Source organism: Giraffa tippelskirchi, chromosome 7, assembly GCF_054371585.1.
Source record: "Giraffa tippelskirchi isolate mGirTip1 chromosome 7, T2T-mGirTip1v1.2.pri, whole genome shotgun sequence".
Lineage (NCBI taxonomy): Eukaryota > Metazoa > Chordata > Mammalia > Artiodactyla > Giraffidae > Giraffa > Giraffa tippelskirchi.
This window is the reverse complement of record NC_137281.1, coordinates 28,862,701-28,874,995: the sequence shown is the minus strand read 5'-3', so window position 1 is coordinate 28,874,995 and position 12,295 is coordinate 28,862,701. Positions and strand designations below refer to the sequence as shown.

Below are 12,295 nucleotides of genomic sequence, written 5' to 3'. Positions count from 1 at the left end.
ACTTTCTGCCATAAGGGTGGTGTCATCCGCATATCTGAGGTTATTGATATTTCTCCCAGCAATCTTGATTCCAGCTTGTGTTTCTTCCAGCCCAGCGTTTCTCATGATGTACTCTGCATATAAGTTAAATAAGCAGGGTGACAATATACAGCCTTGACATACTCCTTTTCCTATTTGGAACCAGTCTGTTGTTCCATGTCCAGTTCTGACTGTTGCTTCCTGACCTGCATACAGGTTTCTCAAGAGACAGGTCAGATGGTCTGGTATTCCCATCTCTTTCAGAATTTTCCACAGTTTATTGTGATCCACACAGTCAAAGGCTTTGGCATAGTCAATAAAGCAGAAATAGATGTTTTTCTGGAACTCTCTTGCTTTTCGATGATCCAGCAGATATTGGCAATTTGATCTCTGGTTCCTCTGCCTTTTCTAAAACCAGCTTGAACATCTGGAAGTTCACGGTTCACGTATTGCTGAAGCCTGGCTTGGAGAATTTTGAGCATTACTTTACTAGCATGTGAGATGAGTGCAATTGTGCGGTAGTTTGAGCATTCTTTGGCATTGCCTTTCTTTGGGATTGGAACGAAGACTGACCTCTTCCAGTCCTGTGGCCGCTGCTGAGTTTTCCAAATTTGCTGGCATATCGAGTGCAGCACTTTCACAGCATCACCTTTGAGGATTTGAAATAGCTCAACTGGAATTCCATCACCTCCACTAGCTTTGTTCATAGTGATGCTTTCTAAGGCCCACTTGACTTCACATTCCAAGATGTCTGGCTCTAGGTGAGTGATCACACCATTGTGATTATCTGTGTCGTGAGGATCTTTTTTGTACAGTTCTTCTGTGTATTCTTGCCACCTCTTCTTAATATCTTCTGCTTCTGTTAGGTCCATACCATTTCTGTCCTTTATCGAGCCTATCTTTGCGTGAAATGTTCCCTTGGTATCTCTAATTTTCTTGAAGAGGTCTCTAGTCTTTCCCAATCTGTTGTTTTCCTCTATTTGTTTGCACTGATCGCTGAGGAAGGCTTTCTTATCTCTCCTTGCTATTCTTTGGAACTCTGCATTCAGATGAGAATATCTTTCCTTTTCTCCTTTGCTTTTCGCTTCTCTTCTCTTCCCAGCTATCTGTAAGGCCTCCTCAGACAGCCATTTTGCTTTTTTGCATTTCTTTTCCATGGGGATTTTCTTGATCCCTGTCTCCTGTACAATGTCACGAACCTCTGTCCATAGTTCATCAGGCATTCTGTCTATCAGGTCTAGTCCCTTAAATCTATTTGTCACTTCCACTGTATACTCATAAGGGATTTGATCTAGGTCATACCTGAGTGGTCTAGTGGTTTTCCCTACTTTCTTCAATTTAAGTCTGAATTTGGCAATTCACAGATTAGGACCTTTTAAAACAGTACACTGTGATGACCCTCTTTACCCTTAGGGAACTCCACCAGATTTTACCTTCTACCCTTGTCCTCTGGTCTGGTATATTTGGTTTCTATTGTGATAGTCAGTCACAGATGTAAATAACGATCTTCATACAGCTAATAATTTACTTGAATGCCTGTAGGTTCTGGGCCCTTTTTGTCTACATATCATATGGTGGGTCTGTGAATTTAAGCCCTGCTGATACCAGTCATGAAGATGATTCCAGATTAAAAGTTTATGCCACGCAGGAGCAATTCAACCTTCTAGACTGGGAGGAGTGCTAGATAAATGCTGTATTAAAGGGAAATAACAGAAACCCAACGCTTCTCAAGAAAATCCTTCCTTTTGAGGTAGTCAATTATGCTAACGAGGATTTAGAGAGTACTAGATCATAGGAGTGCCTCTCTTGCAAACCTTAAGAAGTGTTAAATATGTCTCTTCCTTTCTTGGAGATTTAATCTGCATGTTTAAAAAAAAAAAAACATTTAAAAAAGGAAATGTGGTGTGGCTATTGTTGTTTTAATATTTCCTAACTTTCATATTACATTCCAGACCTGCTTTGTTACATTATTAATGTGTGGTTCAGGAAGGAATTTTGTCAACATTTCTATAATCTACCACATTACAACTCAGGTTTGATGTGAGAGAGTTAGAGAAAATAAGGTATAAAAGCCTTAAAAACATAGTAGATAGTAAGCTTAAGATCTTATTATACACAAGTATCTAATTTATCTGTATTAATGTATCAAATTAAAATCTGAATAATAAATTTACCATCTATTTTTACTGTATTGGTTTTTGAAAAACAGTAAAACCTTTGCTCCCCTCCAGAGGCAGGATAGAGAAGATAACTTCTACGAAGTCTGTATGGGTCAGGTAGCTTACATGATGTGATACTGAGGAAGTGCTCTCAAACCTCAATAGTTTACAGCCAAGGATTGTTGTCATTCATTTTACATGGCCATCATCTGTTCAATGTGGCCTGCAGTGTGCTACTTTTATGCCAGAACTCAAGCTGAAAGAAGAGTTTCTGTTGGGAATATTGGCAGTCTTCTGTCAGAGAGACTGTGCATCTTGGGACCGCATGATGAAGTATAGATTTCTCCTTAATTTTAAACATGTCATTTCCACTCACATTGCATTCACCGTGCAAATCATGCGGCCAAACAAAAGGCAGTGAAGCCAGAGTATTTAATGCTTGCCAAGATAGACATAGTAGATACTTGAAAGCCCCATATCAAAGGATGTAAAACACAGGCAGTCATCCAATAGATGAAAAGCATTTTGCACAAAATACCAATACACTGGTCCCTACCCTATCATTAGTTTACTCTGTGGTCCTAAACAGTCCACATACTCTTCCTACGAATGAGGACATTTTAAAATTTAAAGTAGAATATTAGGGTTTTTTTTGCTTACTTTCTGAAATTGATAGTAGGAAGAGATAGGGTAATAAAAGTGTCAAAGTGTTGTGCAAATCAGGTGAAACCTAAATAAAATTTCAGTGGGATCTGGGTATCAGATGCCACCGTGTTTGTTCACCCCCACAGATCAGGAATTATCTTGGACAGGGAGACCCACTGTGCTATAACCTGGCAATATCTGTAGCACAGAGTAAGAAAATAAGTGAAGGTTTGCCTCATCATGGAAGAATTCTAATTTACAGAATTGATTTCAAAGAGATGTCCAACACCACTTTAAATGTAGAGGAATTCTGCTCTGTTATGATCAGTCTTCAGATACAGGTACAAACTGGACGTATTGTTGAAGAGAAATCTCACCTCTAGGTGAAATCAAAGTGTCCCCAGAGCCATGCTCCCTCTGAAGGTGCAGGAGAAAGATCTGCTGCAGGTCTTTCTCCTAGATTCCGGTAGCTCCCTGACTTGTGGCAGCATAAGTCCAGGCTTTACGTGGTGTTTTCCCTGTGTGCATTTCTATCTGTGCCCGAAATTTCCCCTTTTTTTTATAAGGACACCAGTCATACTGTAGGGGCTTCCCAAGTGTCTCAGTGATAAAGAATCTGTCTGCCAGTGCAGGAGCCTCAGGAGACACTGCTTCGATCCCTAGGTCAGGAAGATCCCCTGGAGGAGGAAATGGCAACCCACTCCAGTCTTCTTGCTGGTATAATCCCATGGACAGAGGAGCCTGATGGGCTACAGTGTATGGGGTCACAAAGAGCCAAATACAACTGAGCGACTGAGCACAAATGCAGTCATATTATATTAACGCCCACCCTAATGAACTCATCATAACTAATTATATCTACAATGACCTTATTTCCAAATAAGGTGACATCCTGGGGTACTGAGAATTAAGACATCAATATATGAATTTCTGGGGACACAATTCAAGCTATAACAAGACCTAACTTAACTTGCTGTTTGATTTTAATTGAAGCATTTCACTCTTCTGTCCTTCAACTCTGGTTTCTTTAACTTGACATCTCTTTGCAGGAAAATGTCGAGAAGCAGCCTCCGTTTCAACTCTCTAAGATTGTGAGATACCAGACTCTGAATTAATCTCGTGGAGGAGAAAACCAAGCGAGGTGGCCTGAAAGTATTTGCCCTGCTGAGGTAAGAATCCACAAGAGCTGTTGTTTTCTCTCAAAGAAGACTTTGACCTAGAGAGAGAATCATAAAATAACTGAGTCCAAAGACACTTTCACAGTCATCTAGAGGAAGCCACCTTCCTTGTCAAGTGGTTTTCTGGTTTGTACACTGTCAGTAGCCAGAAATGCAGGCTTTGCAGGTGGTACTAGTGGTAAAGAATCTGCCTCCCAGTACAGGAGACCTGAGAGACATGGGTTCGATCCCTGGGTTGGGAAGGCTCCCTGGAGGAGGAAATGGTAACCTGCTCCAGTATTCTTGCTAGGAGAATCCCATGGACAGAGGAGCCTGGTGGGTTACAGTCCATGGTGTCACAGAGAGTCGGACACGACTGAGTGTCTGAGCGCAGCACAGCCGGAGACGCACTAGCGCTAAGGCGGTCTTCTTTATGGTGTGATACTTTGGGATGATCAGACCTTCTTTCTAAAGTCAGACCAACTGTGCTCAGGCATAGTTTCAAATTTAATTCTTGGTGATGAGAGTGAGGTAATAATGCCATCCCCGTAAAGCCAGTGTCAGCCCCCTTTCCTGCCGACGATCCTTATTTTGGACAGCATCAGGAGAAATATTTGAAGCTACAGTCGCTAGGGAGAGGAGACAGTTTGGATGTTTCTGGCTCTTTTTTCTTCTGTCTACATTCCAAGTTCCTCAGCTCTCAGTCTAAACCACACAAAAGTCAAAAGAGCGACCCAGCCTATTCAGTATCTGAACTCACTGAACCAAGAGGAAAGCCACAGTTAAGATATTGTACGTGGTAAACGTAAGCCATGGCATTTTTACTGTTTCAGTTAAAGTAATTTAAAGAAAAAAATTACCTTTGTACTACATTTAGGAGGATAAATTAATTATGACATGCTTAGAAACCATTAATATGTGTGGATTCCTATCAAGTAATTATTCAAACCCACGCATTCACAAAAAAAGAGAAATAGATTCTTGCTAGAAATTTACATATACAAATTTGAAAAGTTCATTTCTAAACTGTTATGATTTATTACACCCACATCTTGATCATTTGAATTATGTATTAAACACATACTTTAAAAATACTTGTCATTATAATATGCTTTACACAACAATGTGTTATATTTCTTGCTGAGAATTCATTATTAATATATATTTATAGGACACATTCAAATGTATCAAGAAATGTAGATGCATTTATTGGTAACAAGTGAAATTAACGAAGCATCTGTGAATGAGATTTTAATTTACTGTTACCTGAAACTTAATAAAACTTTAAAGCCTGATTTTTAAATTCATCAAGCTGCCAAAAAATGAGTTGTTTTTTTTTTTCTAAGGATAGAAAAGAAGGAAAATTAGCATGTTTCTACTTTCCTCCTAGCACAGAGCACAGTTTACTAAAGACTTCAATAAGAATATGACATTGTAGTGACCTACAAAATAAACGCAGTCAGAATCTAGCCTAGGCAAACTACCAGCAAAATTATATATATATATATATATATATATATATATATATATATATATATACACACACACATATGAAATTGAGTATAATAGCTTTAAGTCAGCACTCAGAGGTGAGACAAAAGAGAGATTACCAGAGAATAAAAACACAGAGCACAAAGAATGTTAATTACAGTATTATTTAAAATAGCGTATTATAAAATCTCAATGAATCCTAATGAATTAGAGGATTTATTTGAGCCTAACAACGGCTAAATACTTCTTAAAATGAAATCAAGAGAGATTAGAAAAAACAAAAAAAAGGGACTTAAAGGGTCCACTTTGAGCTTAAAATGGGAACAAAGAAACATTGCACATAAGGTCAGTGGAGAACTTGAAAATTCATTCTGATTTCACCACCATACTTAACTCACTGGTTCTTCTCGGCTTCATAGTCAAGTATTTAGACTCCACCCTTGGCAATATTTTCTCAGCCACTAGCTCTGCCTTCTGTTACTTATTTCCTTTCCCACCATGTAGACATGGAGACTTAGTAAAAGCATGTTTTATTTCTTATCTGCTATTTTGTGGGTCTTGCCCTGATAATCATTACCTGTCTTTATTACAGAAAAAAATTCTTTTTTAAAAGCTCTGCATCTTGAATGACCATATTTATGTGCTGGCTGTTCCATAAGTGATAGCAAACTTCCCTTTAGCTACTCCATCTCTTCTCAGTGGGCTGGGGACAAGGATGGATTGAATGATTGATAGCCTTTATTGGTAAGTGTGGCTCCTGGTTTGAGTCCTTAGGCCAGAGCTAAACAGCCTAACCAAAGCACAGAATTGATAAATTATTTAAATATTTTTGCCCAAATAACCCTGGAAGCCCCACAACCCTAAGCAGATCTGAGAAGAGAGGAAAAATACTGATATGATTCTGAGGAACCCAACGCAAGTTCATAGTCTTGCTACCCTCTCTAGCAGAATGGTGTTCTCCTTTACTATCTCCTATAGAAAATATTCATGGTAGTGATCGGGAGACAGAATGAAGCCTGAGCTCCATTATGAGCCTCCTCTAACCTCTCTTTTCACCTTAGTTTCCTCACTTGTAAAATATGTATTCTTATAATTCTTACATATTCTTACAATCACTACCAAATACATGATTCAGCAGTTTTCCCCCAGGTCATATACAGCGCGACTGAGTCAGAGTTCCAACCCATTTTTTTTTGGAGGTTCTTATACATAGGACAGAGCTTCCCTGGTGGCTCAGATGGTAAAGAATCTGCCTGCAGTGCAGGAGACAGGGTTTAATCCCTGGGTTGGGAAGATCCCCCTGGAGAAGGGAATGGCTACCCACTCTAGTGTTCTTGCCTGGAGAATTCCGTGGATGGAGCAGCCTGGCAGGCTACCGTCCATGGGGTCGCAAAGAGTCGAACACAACTGAGTGACAAATGCTATTACATAAGACTGCCTGCTTCTCTGGGGATTTGGTCTAAGGGATGTTACATCAAAAGGTTGTACGTGAAAAGATCTCTGCCTGTTCAGGACTTTGTATTCCTTTCTGTGAACGTTTGCTTTTTCATAATTCGTGAAACAATCCTTATTTCACACAGTCTATACACATAGAACTTGTTTGCAGTATGTTTGTCCTGGCTCCCCCTTAGCTGGGCATCCAGTGATATCTTCTCTCTGTCATCACTGCTGTTTCCTTGAACTCTCCTGCCAAGGATTTGATTCAGATGGAACAAAAAGGGACAGACTAGGAGCAGAACCTCATCTTATGGATTACCCACAGGAAAAAGATGGAAGTCACTTCAGGTTGCCCTGAAGTTAACATTTTATTCTCCTATAATTTTCATTCTTATGTAACTGAACACACAGATATAGGCTTGGAACCTAGCTTGAGAGAAGCTATGGATTTCTATGTTTTTCGTCACCTCTACCACACCTTCGCCTAATATCCTAACCTTGCAACCTTGGAATCAAGTAGGAGGCTCTCTCCCTTTTTTACGAGCAGGCGATGAATCTCAAACCAAGAACAGCCACCACAAAAATGACCATGAATGGTGTTTCCACTTACACTCCATTGACAAGGCTAAAGCATAAAGCATTCCACATTGCTCAGCGTTATGGTAGCTAGAGGGTTGCAAGAGCTTGGATCCTTACTTGTAAAACCAAGAGTTAACTATGTCAAATACTTTATCGTATCTAGTTAAGAGTAATGTCTCTAATGAATGAAAAACACCTCTAGTTCAGATCTCTGTGAACGTTTCTTTTTTAAAATCTCTCCAGTCCATCAAGGTTTATTTCTCTGTCTGAGTTACCTACCTCCCTGAGTGACCTCACTCTTTACCTCACAACCCAGTACCCTGAGTAGAAACCTGAGGGTCACCCTAACCTTCCCTGCAGCCCGTGGCCGTTTTGGAGTCCAGCATTGCCCTCCCCCTCTTTATCCATATTGTTTCTCAGAGGGCCAGGGGGCCAGTTTTAGCCATCTTCAGGCCTCCATGTTGACACCAGAATAATCTTCTTAAAATGTGACTGTCATCATTTTCCATACTTGTTTGCGAACCTCTAGTGGAGAGTTCACCTTCCTGACCTCATCCTTGCCGTTCAGCCAGTGGTACCTTCCCCTCCACAGTCAAGCTCCTGGAAGGGGCCTTGAAGCACAGTGCTGCCTTTGCTCAGGCTAGTTCAGCTATTGGGCACTTCTTCCCTGCCCTTGTCCACCCAGGAAGCCCTTCCTCATCTCTTCAACTTTAGCTCGTGTCCTATTGTGTTTGAGGTGATGTGTGTTTGTTTATCTAGCACATCAGATAAAACTGCACATTTGAGAGTCCTCTCTGAACTCTATCGTGACACTGCTATTACCTCACTGAATTTATTTGTGTAAGTAAGATTTGGTTTCTTCCATTATATCATTATCTTCTTGGGGCAGAAATCATGTCTAGTCCTACTTTGAACCTCCCGGGGCCAACACAGGATTTGGTATTTAGAAAGAACCAAATAAATATTTGTTGCATAAACAAGCACAATTCATTTTCCCAATTTCCTGTCATCTACCTCAGAACAATCCTTTCAGATACCCTAGAAAATTATATTCATTGTCTCAGATTTTGCAGTAACTCAGACATCCTGTCCCTAACACTTATTAATCATAATAACTTTGAAATAATTTCTCTGTGCAAATATTCAGGGTCTCATCCATAACTACAGTCTAAAATAATCAATCATTATTTTCTAAACCAAAGACCCTGTAATTAAGAAGTCTATCAATGTGCCAACAACTTGTGGGTCTGAAAATTAATTTTTGTTTGTTAAAGGACCTTAAAGATAATGTAATAGGGGGCCTATGGTGAAATGGATTAATAAATTGCTTGTCTCGTTTCATTTGTTCTTTAAATTCTGTTGGAAAGTAGGAAAATGGTGCAGTTTTATTTTTTTTTTAATTTGACATAATGTATACTTTTCTTCAAATCCAGAGGAATCATTACTCCTGGCAGCTTCCTGTTTACTTGCATTTGACTGTAAAGTGTGTGGAAGGAGGAAATGGACACCTGAATGCTTATGTCGGGTGATACAGATAGGTTACTTCATTTAGTTTTCTGTTGAATTCATTCACTCAACGAATTTGTATTAAGTGCCTTCTGCATGTCACACCCATTGCCATTTCTCTTTTGAGGATGGTAAAAGCCAAGACCCACAGAAGGAGTTTGAATCAACCCTGGGATTCACAATTAATGACTGGCAGCACTAGGATCTGAATGCAGGCATGTCTCTTTCCAGGGTCTAAGTCCATGATGTCATACCTTTGGTCCCTAAGCATTTGATTCCAAGCCTCTTGGTTTACTGTTTGATGTCTTTTTCTTTGAGGCAGTTGAAAGAAAGCCCAGAGAAGCCGCATTCTTATGAAAAGATCCATTGGACATATTAACTAAAGCATTTCCAAGCTGAAACAGGACTTGGTGAGCATCTCATCCAGCCCTTTAATTTGAAAGATAAATGGACATTGACTATCCCCTACAATCCCTTCACTTATTTATTTACTCATGAAACACCTGCTCTGTGAGAAACAGTGCTAACCACTTTTGTTAAAACATGAGCAGGACAGATTTGCTCCTAAGCTCTATGGAACTCAGAATTTTGCTTCGAGTGGTAGGATGAGAAAAGGTTAAGCAGGACTTCTCTGAGCTTTGTCAGTTTGGGGTTTATTTGATGACATTACACTGATGTATTATGTCAGTCATCTTTAGACTAACAGGAGATCCATTTGTAGTATTAGGAAACTATCCCTGTCCCAGAAACAACTGAAGAATGTAATGGAGCACCAGTTGGGAAGAATGAAAAACATTCCATAGAGAAGTAGAACAGAGGTAATAAACAGTTTTCCTGCCCCAAGAAGTCCAGCCTGACTCACCTTCTCTGAATCAAGTGCTTCCTTATACATGCCTTTGAGCACCCTGTGTTTACCTCTACTGAGGCATGCACGCCCTCCCTTGTGGATATAAAGTGAAACGTTTGTTGCTTCCACTAGACCTCCAGTTTTCAAGCTCTGGCACTATATCTTGCTCATCACACATCAGGAACATAGTACCGTCTCAATACTCGTTTGTTGACAGAACGAATGAGTGAATGAGCAAATGAATGAAGGAAAGCATGTGGCATACATTTTGGAGGGAAGCAAGTTTCCTTTGCCATGTTAAGTTACATAAAGTGAACATCAATGAGAATATCAACAAAAGCTGGGGATTTTATGCAAGAACTTTGATAAAAGAGAGTGGAATGCGGTAAATGCGAAAAGGAACAGAGAGGACTAAATAGAAGCAAATCAACAGAATGTGGGCAGCACTGGGAAAAATGTCCAGAACAAACTTCACCCACCGATACGCTGGCCCCCGTGGCAGTGATTGTTAACAGGGTTGAATAGTTTCCTGATGGACAGGGAATTAAAAGTTTTTATCAGGAATACAGTCAGCAACCCTTGTAGGTTGTTTTACAATATTACAGTTGAGATAATGACACAGTAAGCTGTATGTAGTTCTTTATCCCAATAGATTTTATCTGTTCAATCAATAAATATTTTAAATTGTTTACTACCAGTTAAACACTGATGTACAGCAGTTCTTAAGACTAATAGTTTGTTGTTATTTTTGATTAAACATTTTATCACTGTTGCACATGCATGGGATTAAAAGAACTTCTACAGATACTGGTGGAGATGGGTATGTGTGTTGCCAGGACCCCAGGTCACAACTGGAGCCCAGATGGGACAAAACTAGTGAAATCACCTCCTTTTGGAATATTACCTTTGGACAAAGCTAATACCTTGTCTGACTGCGCCAGATGTTACCATTTCTCATTTAATCTTCACATCATTTCTCCCTGAGACAGCCAGATTTATCTTCCAAAGCTCATTTGCATTTTAAAATCAAGGTTTTGTTTCTGATTATAAAAGTGAGATATGTTTACTGTAGAAAAATTTGAAAATGCAGAAAAGTTCACGACTAAGAGGCAATCACTCTTCATATGTTGCTTATATTTCTAGAATTTTCCTATTTTTAAAAAACATAGCAAATATCTCAATATAGATCTTTCTTACTATCTTTTTATTATTTACTATATATTTTACATATATATATAGTATATGAATTGGAGAAGGCAATGGCACCCCACTCCAGTACTCTTGCCTGGGAAACCCCATGGACGGAGGAGCCTGGTAGGCTGCAGCCCATGGGGTCGCGAAGAGTCGGACATGACTGAGCGACTTCACTTTCACTTTTCACTTTCATGCACTGGAGGAGGAAATGGCAACCCACTCCAGTGTTCTTGCCTGGAGAATCCCAGGGACGGGCGAGCCTGATGGGCTGCCGTCTATGGGGTCGCACAGAGTTGGACACGACTGACGCGTGACAGAATTCCACGATTTCATTAGTTTTGTCCCATCTGGGCTCCAGTTGTGACCTGGGGTCCTGGCAACACACATACCCATCTCCACCAGTATCTGCAGAAGTTCTTTTAATCATGCATGTGCAACAGTGATAAAATGTTTAATCAAAAATAACAAACTATTAGTCTTAAGAACTGCTGTACATCAGTGTTTAACTGGTAGTAAACAATTTAAAATATTTGTTGATTGAACAGATAAAATCTATTGGGATAAGAACTACATACAGTGTAGCAGCAGCAGCATAGTATATGAACATCATTCTTCAATCACTTTGTATAATGATGATAATCAGCTGTGTATAACAGTGATAATATACATTTTTAGCATTTCCTTCTTAGCTGAAAACTAACTTACCAAAACTTATTATTCCTTTAACCCCCACAGCAAGCTGTGAAATAGGTCCTTCATGTTTATTATGAAATTGTCTTCAATTTACAGATAGAAGAATTGAGGCAATGAGAGCATAAATAAGTTTCCCAAGCACAGCTTGTAAGGCCACGGAGCCAGAGGAAAACTAGACCACTTAGCTCAGACCTTACATCTCAACCTCTGGGACCCACTGCCTACCATGTGCAGCAACCTGTGTTACCCCAGGGCTAAGTTAGCTAGCTTTTATAAAGGTAAAGTAGTTTTTTGTACAGGTGAAATATGAGCATAGTTGTGTTTTTTTTTTTTTTTTTTTAATAACATTCTTCTGTAACATAGGTAACAAAAATCAGCCGTTTTTCCCCACAACTTTCCCCAGCCTTATATCTTCTACCGCAAAACAACTGCTCTCAAATCCTTTGGTTGTCATCATCAAGTATTTACGTTCATGTTTCTAAGTAATATGCCCAAGGTCATTTTTTTTTTCACTTTTGGAGACCATCTGTTACTCCCTAGCATGAAGATGAGATTCAGTTCTTTTATAT

General features: G+C 39.5%; 1 long non-coding RNA gene across 2 annotated transcripts in view; it reads left to right on the top strand.

Moving 5' to 3' along the window:
* LOC145514711 (uncharacterized) overlaps positions 1-12,295 on the top strand; it is a 581,776-nt gene that overhangs the window by 29,035 nt on the left and 540,446 nt on the right. For both annotated transcript variants that reach the window (XR_014060312.1, XR_014060311.1), the window contains exon 3: positions 3,872-3,991. This is a non-coding gene — a long non-coding RNA (uncharacterized LOC145514711). The remainder of the gene's footprint in view (positions 1-3,871; positions 3,992-12,295) is intronic.